This window comes from Lithobates pipiens, unplaced genomic scaffold, assembly GCF_037356315.1.
Source record: "Lithobates pipiens isolate NorthernLeopardFrog02 unplaced genomic scaffold, aLitPip1_a1.2 Scaffold_3, whole genome shotgun sequence".
In the NCBI taxonomy this organism is placed as follows: Eukaryota; Metazoa; Chordata; class Amphibia; order Anura; family Ranidae; genus Lithobates; species Lithobates pipiens.
The window spans coordinates 284,317,446-284,337,100 of record NW_027507790.1 but is presented as its reverse complement, the minus strand read 5'-3'; the positions used below and the strand labels follow the sequence as shown (position 1 = coordinate 284,337,100).

The 19,655-nt window shown below is 44.6% G+C and overlaps 1 protein-coding gene across 1 annotated transcript in view; it reads right to left on the bottom strand.

The window, feature by feature from the left end:
* CCDC120 (coiled-coil domain containing 120) overlaps nucleotides 1–19,655 on the bottom strand; it is a 65,254-nt gene that overhangs the window by 31,390 nt on the left and 14,209 nt on the right. The window contains exon 2 of the mRNA XM_077463248.1: nucleotides 2,193–2,241. The gene's annotated coding sequence lies outside the window, so the exon portion shown is untranslated. The remainder of the gene's footprint in view (nucleotides 1–2,192; nucleotides 2,242–19,655) is intronic.

Here is a 19,655-nt window from a genome sequence, read left to right as displayed (position 1 = left end):
ACACTATGGCACTGCAGTAATGCAAATGCATTTTACTCTGTATTTCCACAATGCATGGGTATATGTGCATTGTGATACAGGACCATTCATCATAAATAGAACGCTCAAGGCACATACAGTATATAGTAAGTAAAACCTCACAGGTGCTAAAGAGCACCACAATGCACAGAGGAGAATACTCTTTGCCAAATGCTGGTATGTTGACAGCCTCTTCAAAAGGAAATGGGCTTCCTTAACAAAATGCATATCAAAAGGATACATGTGTATACTTACCTATTGAGAGGGTGGTCCGGTCACATGATCTCTCCAGCGGTCTGCTTTAGTGAAGAGGAGAGACTGCCGACATCGGCTGCAGAGCCTGGGCGTTGGATGATGTCCCCCATAGGCTTACTATGGGGCATCTGTTGTTGGCTGTCTCTCATCTACACTGAAGCCGCCACTGGAAGCCAATCATGTGACCGAATCAGAGCATCCTTAGAAAAGGCAAGTATAGGCAGCTTTCCATTACAAGGTAGTTAGAATAAGGCTAAAGCCTAGCACACAGTACATACGTCGGGCAACATCAGCTGGTTCAATAAAAACCTGCGGACAAATCGGCTAATGTGTACGGCAGCTGGTCCAACAGCAGCCAGGCGTTTGGCAGGCTTCTGTTATAAAGGAGCATGCTGGAGAACCAACAGCCCACCGGCTTCCGATCAGCATTCTCAGCCAATGGCCGAAAGCACTGACTGGAGTGTTCTGGCGGTGCTCCCCGTCAGAACATAATAGTACAGGGATTTCCCCTGCTATTCTAACATCAAATTGTTAGTACGGTGGCTCTGACCAGTGCCGTCAGTCTTTTTTACCATTCAAGCCTGCTGGAAATGTTATAATAAATGTGTGTGTGTACAAGGCTGTAGAATGGGGGGGTGGGAGTGGGATTAGGTAGTTAGCCATTGACTGGAATTCTACTTTAAGCCTCAGTCTTCCTGTAGCCATCATTAACTCTTCATAAAACCACAACACTAATGCTGGCCGTACACGTACACAAAATTCTTTGTGCATTCAAAGACTGGACAAATGTCACTTTAAAACTTCATTTGCTTGTTACATTCGATTTTAGAATGAATGCGACTTTCGAATAAAACAAAACAAAAAAAACACCACACACACAGAGTTCGAAGTGTATTTGTTCCATGAAAAAAGGTTTTCATTCTGTTCCTTTGAATTCTCTTCACTGTATTCAAAAAAGACCGTAGATTCCACCCCATTTACAAGTAGGAAATGGAAGGCACATTCTGATAATTAAATTTAAAACAAAAATCTATACATGTATGGCCAGCATAACCCTCACACCATACCAGCCTGTAAGTCCAGCACTAACCCTTGCCTCTTATCCTAGCCATACACCATTTTCTCTTGTTAAGCCCCATGTGGATGGAGGAATCCCCACCAACAGCTCAAATTTCGAACAGCTCATGGAGAACCGGATAAAATTCAGTCCATGTACGGCCAACCTTTACCCTCAAACCAGTCTGATCAATATTCCTATCAAACACGTTCCTGGTATGTATGGCTCATAAAATGGTGGGTGCTGCAGCGATTACAAGTTGGGTCCTGGAAACATCAAACAAGCGTACATATTCGCCAGCACACCATGGATCAGCAATTTTCATCCAAAAAGTTTTAATGAAAAAGATCACATCACAAAGGAAGGTGCAACATTCCGGAGCCACGCAGGACCCCTTCGTCAGGCATGTGATAAAAGGTGCAACAGTGTCAAAAGCAGAATATAAATACAATAGCCACCAATAAAAACATGTAAAAGATGAAAAAAAAAAAAAAAAAGGTCACACCCCCTCCCTGCAACGTCAATATGATGTCAGAATCCCATCGGAAAGTGTTAAAAACGAATAGGTGATAAAAGCAACTTAAGGTAGGCAGGGGCACTAAAACCTAAAAATCACAGAATGCAAACCACATGTCTGGTGTCGGTGTGAGCACTGGATCGGGTACACTACCCACATTTTTTATTAAAACTTTTTGGACGAAAATTGCCGATCCATGGTGTGCTGGAGAATATGTATGCTTACTCAAACCAAACCTCCCTGCAACCCTCACAACGACTCGAACTTAGAATAAAACAAGTGGAATCTAGGAAAAAAATAAAAAAAATTGACATTTGTCAACTATAAAGCATTATAGTACTTTACCTTGTGTGTTTTAACAGACAGCCATTCACATCACGCCAGCACCCCGAACCTGCAACCAGGGAAGGAAAGAGAGAAAACATAAGTAACTCAGTCTTCAGGCTCATCAGTGAATGTTCTTTTTTGCTGTACTCCCGTTTATAATAGCACTGCTGTATACACAGGCAGCACACAGCCATTCAAGTCAGTAACAGGCGATACGCTGCACCTGGGCTGTCTGGTCAGAACAAATATGGCTGCAATAATGTTGTATGGGCTCAGCCAGCCTGTGTGCAAGAGCCCTAACACAAACTTTACTCTGCTGTGCATATTGATACTGTATACAAACATTGTACTAGAGCTAGGTACCCACCACATGCAGTGGGACAGTGTGGGGTGGCTATTCTAGTGCAGTCCTACTGCATAACAATGCAAAATACCTCATCACCCCATCTGCCTGGTTCACACCACTGTGGGTGCGGGTGATGTTCTTTGAGATGTCACACACATCTCATAATGCTTACCAAAGTTTTTTGTTTTTTTTCTGGAAACAAAGATAAACAATTGCGTGTGTTGAGACGAGCGATTCATCGCTGCTCTGATCTTGGCCGGACCACACCGCACACCAGCCGCTGCATTTCAACCCAGTAAACAAACAAAATATATATAAATTTCCTCCACAACAGTTACTGTATTAGGTTCCATTCACATCTTAGATGCGGAGGATTAAAAGTCCTGCAGGCTGCATCAAAGCGCACGTTCTATAGAAATCAATGATAAGCACTGTTTAGGTGGACTATAAGATAACGCACCTTTCCATTCTATGCATTAAGGGTAAAAACATTCTGTGCTGCAGAATCCCCCGTCAGTCTCCCCTTTTTTTCTTACCCGAGCCTGATCTGATCCAGCAATGTGCACGAGATCAGCGGCTCGCGCCGCTATCTCTCTCCTCATTGGGCAGATTGATAGCAGTGGGAGCCATTGGCTCGCGCCGCTGTCAATCAAATACTGTGACAAAGGAGTATGGGCGGGGCTGAGCAGCTCGGGAGTAAACATGCACAAGTGCCCGCATTGAAAGCAGGTTTCTGTGGGGGCACTCTCCGAAGAGGGGGGGGGGTCTGGAGCATCGGCAGGGGACCCCAGAAGAAGAGGATCAGGGCTGCTTTGTGCAAAAGCATTATTATAGTTTGTGATTTTAATAAAAAAAAAAAAAAAAAGGGAAGGTTTAACGTATCACTTTAGTTCTTAATTAGAAATGGCAGCTGTGAATCTGGCAAAAAAAAATTCCCATATATTGGCATTGGATGGGACGTGCTAAACCCAATTAATGTGAAACCGTCACCAATGGTTGTCACATAGGCTGGACCTCAGAGCACAGTCACACTTATCCATTGTAGCAACACGCTGTCACAACGCATGGAAATGCATCTGCTCCATCGCCATTCATTGTGAATAGCAGCCCAATGCATCGTACAGTAAAACCCAGTTTACCACAAACAAAAGATTCCTCTTAATCCAGCACTGGGAGGTGATGGCTACAAACCACTTGAGGCATACCTCAGAAAAGTCATAAAAAGGTCTAGGCCACGGTTTGTGTAAAAAGATTGTTTGTAAAATCAAAGTCAAAGGATTCCACGAATGGAAAGGGTTAAAACATGGCCGATAATCCATGTTATACATCATGCTTGATAGTGAACCGCAATCTTGCCCAAACCTCAGCAGACCTTGATATGCCCGAGTCAGCCTGCCGAGGTTTGGGAGAGATTGAGGTTCACTATCAAGCATGATGTTTAACATGGATTGTCTGTCGGCCATGTTTTAACCCTTTCCATTCTTGGAATAGTTTGACTTTGATTTTACAAACAATCTAATCTTTTTACACAAACCGTGGCATAGACCTTTTTATATGACTTTTCTGAGGTATGCCTCAAGTGGTTTGTAGCCATCACCCCCCAGCGCTGGATTAAGGCCCCATTCACACCTGAATGTTTTGTAGTTTGAAGCCTGAAACTACAAAAACGCTGGAGGGGGGGGGGGGGGGAAACAAAAAAAATTATTCTCTATGGAGATGGTTCACATCTCCACTCCAAAACGCCTGAAGCTCAAACAAGTTCTGGAACTTTTTTTTTTTATTATTTATTTATTTTTATTTTTAAACGCAGATTTATGGGCGTTATTCTGCTTTTTACATTGGTGACCTTTTAAAACTGTACAAAATTGCGGCAAAATCACGTGACTTTCTGCCTCAGGTGTGAATGGGGCCTAAGAGGAATCTTCTGTCATTTGTTCTTTTGCACAACACAACGCCTGGCGTTTTGGTTTCCCTCTAGCTGCAGAGGGCCAACATTCATTACACAGACTGCCATATGTTGGTTCTCCACACAGCGCCTGAACATTTTAGGAGTAGATTTCCAGTTTACCACAACACATATACCTTGCGCTGTTACAAAATAGTGACGTACATTTTTTTCATCCCTTGTGGGGCTTTGGCAGCCCATTCATAATGCCCCAATTGCAACACATGCAAATGAGTTTCACAACATAAAGTTAAAACGTGTGCATTAATGCACCAGAATGGGACGCCTAAAATTTGCCAATAGAATTTAGTTTGTTTGATTTTCTAATAGCTAAAGGGGCTCATATCCACAATCGTTTTTGACTAGAGAAGATTTTGACTCAAAAAAATTCTAACTGAACATAGGAACAAGATAATTAGGCTGGCCCACTCAGTAGCTGAGGATACACAAAGGAAATGTCCTATAAGCTGCTCGCTAGGTGGTATGTGACCCCCCCAGAGAATGCATGGGTATGGACGGGACAACCCCCCAACCCCCCCGAGATGGAGATGGGAGGGGGGTCTTTTTTTTGAGGGTGAGAAATGTTATATACATGTGCTGTTAAAAAATTGTAATGCTTAGTAGAGAATATTTGTAGAAGGACAAAAATAATAAAAGAATAAAAAAAATAAAAAAAAAATAAAGTCACGTACATTTTTTTCATCCGTTGTGGGGTTTTGGCAGCCCATTTATAATGCCCCAATCGCAACACATGCGAACGAGTTCCAAAACATGCGTGCATTAAAGCGTGTGCATTAATGCACCAGAACGAGACGCTTAAAATTTGCCAATAGAATTTCATTTGTTTGATTTTCTAATAGCTAAAGGGCTCAAATCCACAATCACTTTTGACTAGAGAAAATTTTGAATGAACCAAATTCTAACTGTGAATGTGGTTTTTGTTTACAAAGATAAAATCTCTTATTGTAATGCGCATGTGCACCCCAAAATTGAATACAGGGTTCAAAACATTGTCATGACAGTCAAAATAAAAATTCACGGCTTTCAAATGTTCTTAGCATAAACAAAGAAAACAAATGCAACCATCACATCTCAAGACTCTTAGGCTGCATTACAATACAGTTTTATTTTAAGATGCCCTTTAGTTTGCAGGTTTTCGAAGATGGTGACAATCAATATGTAGGATGGTTCTCTCCCAGAATGTGGTTGGAGGGAATTATTGACAAGACAGTATGTTCAGTTGTTCTTGACTGTTGATAGTTATCAATGCTGCAATATTGCCGGTACTAAGGGACATGGAGAAGCACACCAGTTCAACCAGTAAAACTGTACGGAAGGTAAACCTCTCTCCAATGTGGTTAAAGGCGGCAATTAAAGCATTATAGAAGTCCTAAGCTTTTCCCTACTCTCCAAAACAAGAGGGAAAAAAGTCTAGACTGGAGGCCAAAACAAGAACTCTAGCTGAAATAAGTTTGTCTTTTCTCGATTGTACTATAGATAAGCAGGGAAGGGTTAGAACCTTTGCCTGGCTTTGCTGTCTGAGCACGCTAGGGAGATTCCCCCTCACATCCTGTTCCAGAGCCACCCAGAACGCTAATGTAAGCTGCACTTCCTGTTTACCGTCTCTGGACTGCATTCTCATTATACGCTCTAGAAAAATCCACTTGTCTTGTTCAATGCCAAGCTGCCTAGTGGATTCTCCAAAGTGATAGAATAGTGGTGCACCCAAAATGAAACCTCCGGTACTGAAAATACAGGATGCACTTGGCCAAATTTTGCATTGCAGTCAATGGGATGCGGCATGCCACTATCTGCACCTTTTTTTTCCCCCCTCTATCGGCAAAACGCAGATAACCCTATTGTCGCCTCATAATGTTTGGTGGCTGGTAGATTAGTGCATCCCTAGAATATAAGAAAATAAAACACATGGGAGAGATGGAGAAAGGGAAACTTAAATGCTAAGTGCCCTTGCAAAAGCAAGCAAGGGCAAAAATCCCTAATGGGGACAACAAGAGCTGAAAGAAGCTCCAACTTTTCCCCATTCTCTCCAAATCTAGACAAAAATAAAGTGCTGCCATCGTTGATTACACTTAAGGTAAGCTGGGCACAGCAGTGTGACGATCTTGCCCCCCTTAAGAGATGAAGAAAGGGGGAGCAAAACTTTAAATATATCTGTCAAGCAGCAGAAATATTCCTGGAAATAATTTTACGATGTTAGCAATCACACAAGTACACCACACTGCAATTATTCTGTCCCTTGCTGCTACAGATTATCCTGGCCATGTTAGGGTAACTAAGGGGTGCCCAGTCACATGCTCAGTACACGATGTGCCCAGGTTCTTGCACAACATGCCATAACGTTATTAAAAAGGACCAGATTGGTGATTCACCAGGGCAGGGCTCTGCAGGGGGGAATGGCTGAGAGCTTCCAAGTCCAAACAAGAGCCTGCGCGGTAGGCCCTGTCCACTGAGGTGATGTCAGCGGTGTAATTACACAATTATAATCCTTACACGCCCCGCCTGCCTGCTAATATAACTCTCCGAACACACCTAGCCCATCAAAACAGTCAGCTCTACTGTCCTCCCATCTATCAAAGTTCTCAGAACATCTTCGATGATCAACACTCCACGTGTTTACTGCCCTTCTCTATTTATAGATTTCTTCCCCATTCATATCTGAAGGACAGTGTACCAGGGCAAGGGTATAGTGCATTATCACAGAGACTACAAACTGACTTATTGCTGCAATCTGTACCTTTGCTTTTTTTTTTTTTTTTTTTTTTTTTAAACATGCTTGGACTTCCATATTCTATGCCTGTTGTCTCAAAACTGTGGCCCTTTGCTTGCCTTCACCTGGCCCCTGGGGCACTATTCCCTCCAACTGGCACCAGTAATGAGGCACCAGTCTTTCCACTGACAGACAGTGGGGTACAATTCCTCCCACTGACACCACTGATGGGACACTATTCCTCCTCTTATTTACCAGAGGCACTAGGTCATTTATTTTACTCTCATTGACAATCAAGACTGAGGCACGGTTTTCTCTCCCTGATGTTGTGACATTTGCTACTCCCACTGGCCACAGTCTGCCCCGCTAAAGTTTCATAAACAGTAAACTGGGCCGATGTGTAGAAAGTTTGGAGATCCCCGTTCTATGCTATGTATAGATTTGTGGAGGACCCCCTTTACCAGCGTCTATAGACATTAGGAGAAGTAAGGTCTGGATCAGGGAGCAAGTGTAAGTCCAAATTCTCCCCAAAAATTCCTCTGTATTAGGAGCCAATCATAGGGATGTATACTCCCGGGGCGTTCAATATTATCTCCTAGGACAAGCTAAGAGCTGTCCGCTGCATACATGAGCACCAATCTTTCATGAAAATGTTTATTTTGTGGCCATATCACAAACGATTTACTAACTGCTAAAACCAATAGGCACTACTCCTTACTCTTCCTACCTATCACAGCACTACCTCAGGGTTACCTACAACCCTGTCTACTCCTCATTGCCTATTTTTGTAGGGGGTCCCCCAAGGCTCTGTTCTCGGACCCCTTCTCTTCTCCATCTACACCTCCTCCATTGGTCACTTGATAACTTCCCACAGCTTCCAATATAATCTCTACGCCAATGACACCCAAATCTTTCTCTCTACTCCCCACCTCACTTCTTCAGTCTCCTCTCCAATTACTAACTTACATATCAGCATGGATGTCACACCAATTCCTTAAACGAAATCTCTAAAAATGAGCGGTGAGAATCCCCCCCAACTGTGCCACCCTCCATGACTTTCATCAAAATCAATAATGCAACCAGGTGCAGGTACAATCGTTTTTAAAAACGTGTAGACTTCACCTCTATGACATATCTAAAATTCACCTCTTTAAATCATTAAACCACCAAGCTCCTCATTCACTCCTCATTCACTCCCTTGTGAGCTCTTGTCTTGACTACTGCAACTCCCTTCTCATAGTCCTCCCTCTCCATAGGCTCCTCCCCTCTTCAGTCCATCGGGAATACTGCTGCAAAACTCCTCTACCTTACCAACCGTTCAACCCTCTCAGCCAATCCTTACACTGGCTTCCGATAGCCCAGTGAATTACATTCAAAATACTAACATACAAACCCATTCACAACTCTGCCCCAAGCTACATTATCAACCTTGTCTTCAAACATGACCCAAACTGTTCTCTCAGGAGCTCCTGCTCTCAGGCTCCCTTGTCTCCTCCTCCCATGCATATTCTCCAGAGCGGCTCCCATCCTCTGGAAATCTCTACTGCAATCTGTCTGGCTTTCTCCTATTCTGGCTGCCATTAGGCAATCAAAAACCCTCTGTACCACTTGCCCTACCCTCTTAGAATGTAAGCTCTTATGAGCAGGGCCCTCTTAACCCTCTTGTATTTTATTGTATTGTAACTGTACGGTTTCCCCTTTTACATTGTAAAGCGCAACATTTAAAAAGGGATGCAGACTCTGCCACTTTCCTCATTACAACCCTGCAAGTGCAGCAGCTGATTGAGAATTTAGAAAGAATAAATAAAAAATTGCTCCCATTAGATTTAATAATCTAATAGGAATCTTCACAATTTTTTGTAAATTTATTAGGAATCTTCAAATTATTATTTTTTTAATCCCTGCAATGTGCATAGATACCAGAGGGAATAGATTTTTTTTTCTTTCAACAAAAGTGGAGTTACTCTAACAGAAGCGAGAACTACTGGGTACCCACTCTGCGTGTCAGAAAAACCATACTTAAATATCCCCATAGATGGCTCAGAATTAGGGGGAGAGGGGGGGGGGGAAAGAGAGAGGGGGGGGGGGGGGAAAGAGAGAGGGGGGGGGGGGGGGGGGGGAAAGAGAGAGGGGGGGGGGGGGGAAAGAGAGAGGGGGGGGGGGGGGAAAGAGAGAGGGGGGGGGGGGGGGAAAAGAGAGAGGGGGGGGGGGAAAGAGAGAGGGGGGGGGAAAGAGAGAGGGGGGGGGGGGGGAAAGAGAGAGGGGGGGGGGAAAGAGAGAGGGGGGGGGGGGGGGGGGGGAAGAGAGAGGGGGGGGGGAAAAGAGAGAGGGGGGGGGGAAAAGAGAGAGGGGGGGGGGGGAAAGAGAGAGGGGGGGGGGGAAAGAGAGAGGGGGGGGGGGGGGGAAAGAGAGAGGGGGGGGGGGGGGGGGGGAAAGAGAGAGGGGGGGGGGGGGGGAAAGAGAGAGGGGGGGGGGGGGGGAAAGAGAGAGGGGGGGGAAAGAGAGAGGGGGGGGAAAGAGAGAGGGGGGGGGGAAAGAGAGAGAGGGGGGGGGAAAGAGAGAGAGGGGGGGGGGAAAGAGAGAGAGGGGGGGGAAAGAGAGAGAGGGGGGGAAAGAGAGAGAGGGGGGGGAAAGAGAGAGAGGGGGGGGAAAAGAGAGAGGGGGGGGGGAAAGAGAGAGGGGGGGGGGGAAAAGAGAGAGGGGGGGGGGGAAAGAGAGAGGGGGGGGGGAAAGAGAGAGGGGGGGGGGGAAAGAGAGAGGGGGGGGGGAAGAGAGAGGGGGGGGGGAAGAGAGGGGGGGGGAAGAGAGGGGGGGGGAAGAGAGGGGGGGGGAAGAGAGGGGGGGGGGAAGAGAGGGGGGGGGGAAGAGAGGGGGGGGAAGAGAGAGGGGGGGGAAGAGAGGGGGGGGGAAGAGAGGGGGGGGGGAAGAGAGGGGGGGGGGAAGAGAGGGGGGGGGGAAGAGAGAGGGGGGGGAAGAGAGGGGGGGGAGAGAGGGGGGGGGGAAGAGAGGGGGGGGGGAAAGAGAGAGGGGGGGGGGAAGAGAGGGGGGGGGGGGAAGAGAGAGGGGGGGGGAAGAGAGAGGGGGGGAAGTGGGGGGGGGGGGGGAAAGAGAGAGGGGGGGGAAAGAGAGAGAGAGAGGGGGGGGGGAGAGGGGGGTTGCTAAAATTAAAATGAAGAAGGTGATTTTTTTGCAGAAGCAAATGCCACGGAGATGTTTTCCATCCATCCTGGCCAGAAGTACGATAAGAACCTCTCCAAGGATTGCTGCAGGGCCTGTAGGGAGATGCCACAGATAGGTCTTTAGTAATAGGTTAATGCCTGGCTTTCCTCCAGTCCCAGCAGGAAGTGTCAGTAATCCACACCACCATTACACAATGTGCATTTGCGTTCAGACATACAACAGGTGGGGACACGTCGGGCTGTGCTGACTCACTCACTCCCTCCACAGCGGCTCCAGCTCCCAGTGCTGCACAGGCTTCCTGTACTCACTTCCAAGAGCTCTGCCACTGGACTCCAACCCTGCACAAATGTCTGATCAAGGGCATTGCTGGAAAAAAAAAAAAAAAAAAAAAAAAAGTTTGAGAGAATCTCGCCTTTTATGGAGGTGTTCGATTTAGATCATAATTGCGCAGTCTTAAATGAAAACCTGTCAATAAAAAATAAATAAAAATAAAATACATACATACACTATTGCTGACCCTTTCCTTCTGAAAAGGCCAATTGCCTGGCTGTCATGCTCACCCCCCTCGACTTCCATATTTTCAGTCACAGACACATGACCTGTGTACTAGTTTTAGGTCAGTGATTGAAACTGTTGAAGTCAAAGTATGGCCAGGCAGCTAGTAATTTAGGACCTGTATGTACTGTGTGCAAACTTGACAGTCAAGCAGCCCATAGATTACTCAAATTTTCTTTCCTGCAACCACAAGTGACAGGGGAAATGGGGAAATCCCTCCCGTAGTGCTATTTTGTTCTGCCGGTGGATACAATGATCACTGATGGTATAGCCCCCCGGCAGTGATCACAGGCTGGTCGTACTGAAAATGATCTACCAATCAACTTCAGTACAGTCAGCCTGCCCAGGCCAAAATTTCGAATAAACTATAGCAAAGTATTTTCTAGCTGGATATTTTAGATCTCTGTGGGCTTCACTGACGGTCGCAATTTTAACATCATCTTTGAACAAATCACACAACTAGATTTTCTAATTACTGTACTTATCAGTGTAAAACACGCACATTCGTTTTAAGAGGGAAGTTTCTGGGAGAAAAAACAAAAAACACAACTTACATTTTAAATAAGGAACTTTGACGCAAAATAAGGGTCAGTGCCCATCTGCAGCCTGATCGATGCCCATCTGCAGCCTAGAGGGGACAGGGAGGGGGTGGTACCAACGCCGACATATAACATACATCTCTTATGATAGACAGAACAGTGGTCCAATGGCGGCCCAGGAGACGGGACTTCCTATTACAGAGGCCGCCAAGTAGACAGGAGATTCTCATTGTATGTAATGTGACGTCGCTCGCTCACCCCCCTCCCTGTTCCCCCCCTAAGCAGCTAAAATTGAAGTAATGGCGTATAACACGCACACGCTATTTGCACCCAATTTTCAGGGTAAAAAGGTGCTTGTTATATGCAAATAAATACAGTACTTGCTTATCTTGCCTTATGAAGAATCCATCAGAGGAACAGGACATTATTCATCTTTGCCATGGCTGTGGCAGTCAGGCAGAATGGAGAAATTCCTTGCAAAATGTCAGAATTTTAAAGCTGGCCATACACTGGTAGATGTTTGTACCAATGTTGGTATGAAAAATCTTGTCAGCACATTCAATATTGCCAAGGGAAATTTGACAACATGACGATTGAAAACTTTGTCTGCTTTTAACCTTTCGTTTTGGAGTGAATCACATTTCTGAATGAAAACCACATACAATATAAAAAAAAAAAATTGCTTGAGAAAAAAGTTTTCCTACAAGCCCTACCTGTTTAACTACCCCAGACTCTCTTTCATGCTGTACGTTCAGCGTTTACCGAGTTTCTCTGGTGCGGCAAACATCCATGTATTGGTAGGACATTTCTACTAAGGCTGAAACTGAGGGAAGGCATTGGCTTCCCAGACCCTGCCCTATACTATGCAGCGACGTACATGACACGAGTGGTTGATTGGTGCCGTCATGGGGATTTGAAGCTCTGGGTTACACTAGAGCAGGATCTGGCCCAGGCCCCACTTGCTGGCCTGCCATGGGCAGGTAAGCAACTGACATCCCACTTAACTATTCACCCACCCATTGGTCCTACACTCTCTGAGAAGCAAAGATTCTTCCAACTATCCTCCTTGACTAGTTTCCTATCTCCCATGACTCCACTTGTAGGACACCCGAAATTCCCGCCAGGCCTATCGGACTCAGCCTTTACCAGGCAGGTCCCAAAAGGGCTCTTACCAGCCTCTCATTTTCTAAGGCCCGAAGGCTGGATTCCAACTAAGACCCTAGTGTGAGGACAGATACCTATTGCATTGGACATTTGGAGAGCTAAGCAGCTTTCCTACTGCCCAAACACGCACTCTTTCCTCGGCAACTCCTCTCATTTGAAGAGCTCTGACTGACGGCCCAATTTGAGGATCCCTCTCTAGATCTTACAAAACTCTGCTAAACATAAGAACCACCACAGACCCTCCTTTCTTAGCTAAATGTGAAAGACTTACAAACCACATTTACTGGTCCCCAAAAAGAACAAATACTTTTCTTTGCGCAAAAGTCATCACGCTGTAGTAAATACCAGGAAATTTCCTACAAATTGACCTCATGCTGGTACCGCACTCTGTCTATTTTGGCAAAAATATTCCGCAATCAATTTGCACGTTGCTGACGTGAGCGACACCCAGGCACTATTCTCCACATTTTTCGTTAATGCCCCAAACTGCAAACTTTCTGTCAACCAGTCCTTCGACTCATTTCACAAATTCAGACATTTCCCTAACCTACGACCCTGCTGCTGGGCTACTAAACCTCACTTCCAAGTCAAGAAAGTGCTACCACAAATCTCTTAACTACTCAAGGACCGCCTCATGCACACATACGTCGGTACTTTGAAGAAGGAGATCTCGGGAACGGCAGCAGCTGCTGCCACAACCAAGATATCCCTCTTTACAGGAGGCGGTCCGGTGTGTGATAACGGTGGTCTCCGCGGCGGGTTCACTGCGAGATCACCGTTATCTGTGGCGGAAGAGGTGCCACCCCCCTCCCGTGCCCTCCGCCGCTTACCGGAGCCATCGGTAGCGGCGGAGGCGATCGGGTCCTTTCATCTGCTGGGTAGGGAGAAAAGTGAGGCCAAGATGGCCCCCCTTTCATCTCTATACCATAGGAGGGCGGAAGCAATGTCAAAAACGTCCCTTCCACCCATACCTCAAAAAAAAAAAAAAAAAAAAAAAAAAAGAAGAAGAAAAAAAAAAAGAAGAAGGAGGGTACATTTTTTTTAATGTCATTTTTTCAAATGACTTTTTTTTTTATTGCATTTAAGTCCAAATATGAGATCCGAGGACTTTTTGACCCCAGATCTCATATTTAAGGAGGACCTGTCATGCTTTTTTCTATTACGGGAGGTTTGCATTCCTTGCAATAGGAATAAAAGTGATTTATTTATTTAATTTTTTTTAAGTGTAAAAATAAAAAAAAAGTTTTTTCTTTATTTTATTTTTTTAAAAACACCCTATCCTGACGAGCTTGTGCACAGAAGTGAACGCATATGTTAGTAGCGCCCGCATATGAAAACGGCGGTCTAAAACCGCACATGTGAGGTATCGCCGCAAACGGTAGAGCAAGAGCAATAATTCTAGCCCTAGACCTCCTCTGTTACACAAAACATGCAACCTTTAGAATATTTTAAATGTCGCTTATGGAGATTTTTGAGTGTAAAAGTTTGACGCCATTCCACAAACAGGCGCAATTTTGAAGCGTGACATGTTGGGTATCAATTTACTCGGCGTAACATTATCTTTCACAATATAAAAAAGAAATTGGGCTTATTTTACTGGTGTCTTATTTTTTCTATTCAAAAAAGTGATTTTTTTCAAAAAAAAATAAAACTGTGCTCGTAAGACCGCTGCGTAAATACGGTGTGAAAAAAAGTATTGCAATGACCACCATTTTATTCTCTAGGGCAGGGATATGCAATTAGCGGACCTCCAGCTGTTGCAAAACTACAAGTCCCATCATGCCCCTACCTCTGAGTGTCATGCTTGTGGCTGTCAGAGTCTTGCTATGCCTGATGGGAGTTGTAGTTCTGCAACAGCTGGAGGTCCGCTAATTGCATATCCCTGCTCTAGGGTGTTAGAAAAAAAAATAATGTTTGTGGGTTCTAAGTAATTTTCTAGCAAAAAAAAAAAAACAAACAAACATGTAAATCTGAAAAAGAGGCCTGGTCCTTAAGTGGTTAAACACCTTCTCAATGCTGCTAGGGCTTGCATACTGAGCCAAAGGAAACAAACAAACAATCTGCCCACACAGTAGCCCAATGGTTCACAAGGGTTAATGATATTGAACGGATGGAAGATTTGACTTCTACGATTTGGGATAAATCTGAGGAACATAAGGACCAGGTGATTTTATTGGAACCTTTTCGGCTTCTCAGAGGAATACCTCCGCTACACATAGCCTGACCTTACTAATTGTCAGAAGCTTTAACTTTCAGTCTCGCTTTCACACTGCTTGATGTGCAGTGGGCACCCCCCCCCCCCCCCAAGTGGGCACCCCCCCCCCCCCCCAAGTGGGCACCCCCCCTTTTCTCTTTTTTTCTCTTTCCTTCCTCTCTTTTCCTTTAGCTACGCTCCTCCATTTATTTTCTCCTATGTAATCCAAAAACTGTTTCAACCCCAGGTGTACTTCCCGCATTACTCTTCCCCCGCGTAATAACTTTTTTTTTTTTTTTTTTTTTTTTAAAGGATAATTGGACTTACCTATACTGACACGAGAGTGATTATGCAACCCGTTTATGCAGATCCTTAGTCTTACATTTCCTAGGTACCTGGGTGCCCTGCACACTTACAGTTATATTCCCCTGTAATTACCCCAAGGGTCCCTATCATTAGTAGGAGGCAATGAGATGCTGATCATTTGTATGCTATATTGTATGGACCACCTATTCTGTGAAAGTTACCTTTTCATTGTATGTCGCATACCACTAAATTTAAAGTTCATCCTGCTCCTTCCGTATTTCTCGTCACTACATTCAAAGACAATCACTGATTTAATGCCATGAATGATAACTGGGTACTGACATTTATTGGTCAAGTTGATCCAGGGAAAATCCGATTGCCTCTTGGGGGTCAGGAAGGTATTTTTTTTTCCCCTGTTGTAGCAAATTGGATCACGCTTTGCTGGGGTTTTTAGGTTTCCTCTGGATTAACTGTATATGGGATTGTTGGATTTTCTACTGGTGCATGGCCAGCTTTACTGTAAAAGGGTTTCCATTGAACTTGGGCAATCTAGTGAGAGTGTTCCCACTGTCTGCCTACACAGTCACAAAAAGTTTTGATTATGCTTTCGTAATTTAAAAAAAAAATAATTACAAAATTTCTCGGAAAGAGTTGGAGTTTCACAGCACGCGTTACTTTTGGTCCACATACGTGTCTTATTAAAATATTGTTGTAAGTCAGCCGCACAGACCAGTGACCTCGGCTTAGAGAACAATGGCATTATTGTCTTACAAGGCAGATCCATTAAAAAGAAAAGCTATTGCTACATACTCCCCTAAGATTACATCAAATAGTCGCTGGTAAAGAAGTTTGTGGGCCAAAGCTCCACTGTTCCTTAGGCAGATCATAAACCGTGCAAATCGTTCCTGTAACCCATGCAACAATTCCCCCATCAACACAGACAGTGCTGACAGAGGAATCCCTCCTGTTGTGCAACTGTCTGTTAGCGATAATAGCAAGTGAATCCGACAGGCTGGTTGTACCCAAGTTGATGGATCAACTTGGGCAAGTTCAGCCTGCTTACACACGATTTGAATCTCGGCGGGTTTGATTCAAACTGTCTATGGCTGGCCTTAAAGAGGTTGTAAACCTTCAAAAAATAAATAAAAAACCCTGCAAGAAAAAAAAAGGCATAATGAGCTAGTATGCATCGCAGAAGGTTTTTTACCTTCATGCATAGAACAAAAATTCTACTAGCATATGGCCAGCATTAACCACTTGCCGACTGGGCCATAGCCGAAAGAAAGCTACAGCGCGGTCGGCTTATTCTGGGTGGACGTTTGCGGGAATGTTGCTCTCGTGCGCCCCCTGGGGCTCCCGCAAACATCCGTGATCATCGGGTCCGGAAGACCCGGCGCATCGCAGGTTGCAGTAAATGGCAGCTTGAAGTCAAATGACGGAGCGATCACTTGTAAACAAACCGGCGTCATGTCGTGATGCTGGTTCCTCCCTCCCCTCTCTGTACCGATCTGTATAGTGCGAGGGGAGAGGGGGAGAGATCGTTTTTAGCAGTGCTGTGGGCTGGATCTGTAGTGCCCACAGCGCGTCTCTGTGCCTATACTATGCAATACTCTGCCAATAAATTAACAGAAATAAAGATTTTTTATTTTTTACCGAATTTTCTGTCTTTTATTCAAAAAATAAAAATAAAATCTAGCGGTGATTAAATACCACCAAAAGAAAGCTCTAATTTGTGTGAAAAAGAGAACAAAAAAATCATATGGGTACAGTGTTGCATGACTGAGTAATTGTCATTCAAAATGTGAGAGCACTGAAAGCTGAAAATTGCTGTTAGGAAGGGGGTTCAAGTGCCCAGTGGTCAAGTGGTTAAACATCTTTATCACAACAATGGCGGGTGAGCCACTGGAGTTGGGAATACCAATGCGGGTGCCTCACCACAAGTGTCTGAACAGATTTAGGAATGAGCAATTTAAACTGAAATGATCTCCTTGGACAAAAGCTGATTGAAAAAAGTCCACTTCTGTTGAGCAAGGTGGTGCCAATAGGACCACCAACTCAACAAATTTCAGTTGATTCAGCAGGTCATAGACATTACGTTCTATTAGGCTGGGTTCACCGCATCCAATTCGCATGACAGGGGAGCCCTCAATGGAGCCGGTTCACACAGGTCTGGGGCGGCGGCGGAGCCGATTGCAAAAGGGTCCCCCGTGTGAGTTTGGATCCGGTTTGAGTGCAAAATCAGGCAAAAAATTCGGACCCGAATCACACCTTAACCCGATGAACAGACACGCACCAGAGCCCAGGCAGGAATCTGTGGCCACACATGTGAACCCAGCCTTAGTAGTAACCATGTAGTATTAGGACCTACCTAAAACAGTCTATTCATTCGGGCATGTGCACGCCATAGTTGTTGATAGATGAAAAAGATTGGGGAGATACAGACTGAAATGTGTATGGCCAACTTTAGAGAACAAGCATTCCCATTTCACGGTCAGATGACCATTGAAGACATCGTTACATCAGGTCACATGATTCAAAACCAGGGCGCCATGGCATCTGCCTTTTCTAGCAGTTAGACAGGTTTCTGCTGCATCTCCACCTCTCTTCTCCCTTCCTAATGTATAAAAATCCGTGACGTCAGACTTCCTGATCTGCATAATATACTAGGTCAGCAACTCAGAAAGCATTCAAACCGCAGGATCAACCTGATAGCAAGGCATTTTCAGATGGAGAATTAAACGAGGATGGCCTTCTTGTAGGTCTCTGCAGTCTAAATATATTGACCGTCACTGCTGGACTTTTCTGAAAATGTTAGCCTAGGTTTGTCAGACTTCTGAGTCAATGAATAATAATAATAATAATAATAATAATAATAATAATAGATTCTGGGTCAGGGAGTCATAGAAGCCCTGGCATCAGCATGGTACCCAGATTCCTAGCATTGGTACAGGTCAGTAAGGTCACAAAGGGCATGTGCAGCTCTGCTTTAGGCCTAGTATACACCACTAGGTTTTTTTTTTTTCAATCCAGCAGGTTGAACGAAAAAAAGCCGACACCTCAGGTCAGAGCCGCTGTACTAACAACCCAATGTTGGTACAGCGATCTCCCCTGTTGTTCTATTGTGTTGACAGGGTGACGGCTTTCCCCACAAGAATACCCCAAAACAGCACAATTTTTGTAATTGGTTATGAACTTTCGAACGTCGGATTGGCTACCATACACGGGCCGAATGTCAGCCCATTTCTTTCAAACCAGCCGATATTCAGTCCGTGTGTATTAGGCTTAAATCTTTCACTAACGCTCAGGAAACAAGGTCACATTGGAGTACATCCCCCTCCTGAAAACCAGCTTACAAACCAATCCCACCATGATCACAAACTTCAGCTGCTGTGCTGCTAAGCAATCTCAAGACAGAACTCATGTAATAAGACTGATGAAGATGAAAAGATATGTTAAGGTTTTTTTTATCATTAAAGAATTTTTATTGAAATTTCCATACAAATAGAAAACAGAAAAATTAAATTAAAGGTAGCTGGTTCTGGTATATAACAATCAGGTATAACAGTTACATACCAATCTCAATCAAAGTAATGGACATATGTGAGGTTTTATAGCAGGCATATTATACATTCACATCAGCCGTGCCCTTAAGGATCTTACAATCTAAAAAAGGTACCCAACTCACATTCATACATACATACATACATATACTATGACAATTGAGACAGGAGCCAAATAACCTCCCAGCATGTCTTTAGCAAATTATGGCTAAAAGCTCCTGGTGGGCTATTTTTATTTATTTTTTTACAAAGGTTTAATTCTACTTTAAAGTGAATCTGTGGACAAGCTATTGAAAATCAAGTAAATGAGCTTTAAAACAAACCCTTACTGACCTCTCTGTAGATACATGCACCGTGGACCAGTTCATCCTCAAATTTCACAGGCGACACATGGACATCATCCAAGTCCTTCCCACCAGCGATTCTGCAACTCGGCTCCCCCGCCCACCAGCGATTCTGCAACTCGGCTACCTGTTTCCCCTCTACCAGCAGAGCTAGCAGCCTTCTAACCTTGAATGCAAACACATAACAAGGAGAGTGAGCTGAGCCGCTGAGAAATTAAACTTAGGTGACTTTAGAGTTTTTGCTGTAAATGTTTAATGATGGGTTGCTCCATAGTGCCTGCAGCTACGGTGGTTAGCAAGGGCTTGTTTTAAAGCCTTGTACTGGTGTCAATGATTCTAGACAGAAGAAATAATAAACCTGGTAAAATTTTTGTATTCTACTCTAAGGCCCCTTTCACACTGAGGTGTTTTTCAGGCGCTACATCACGAAAAATAGCACCTGAAAAAAGCAACTCCTTTCACTCCAGTGTTAAAGCCGGAGGGCTTTCACACTGCAGCGGTGCGCTGGCAGGATGGTAAAAAAAAGTCCAGCTAGCAGCATCTTTGGAGCGCTCCTACCCACTGAAATCAATGGGGCAGCGCGGCTATACTGCCGGCAAAGCACAGCTGCAGCTGCGCTA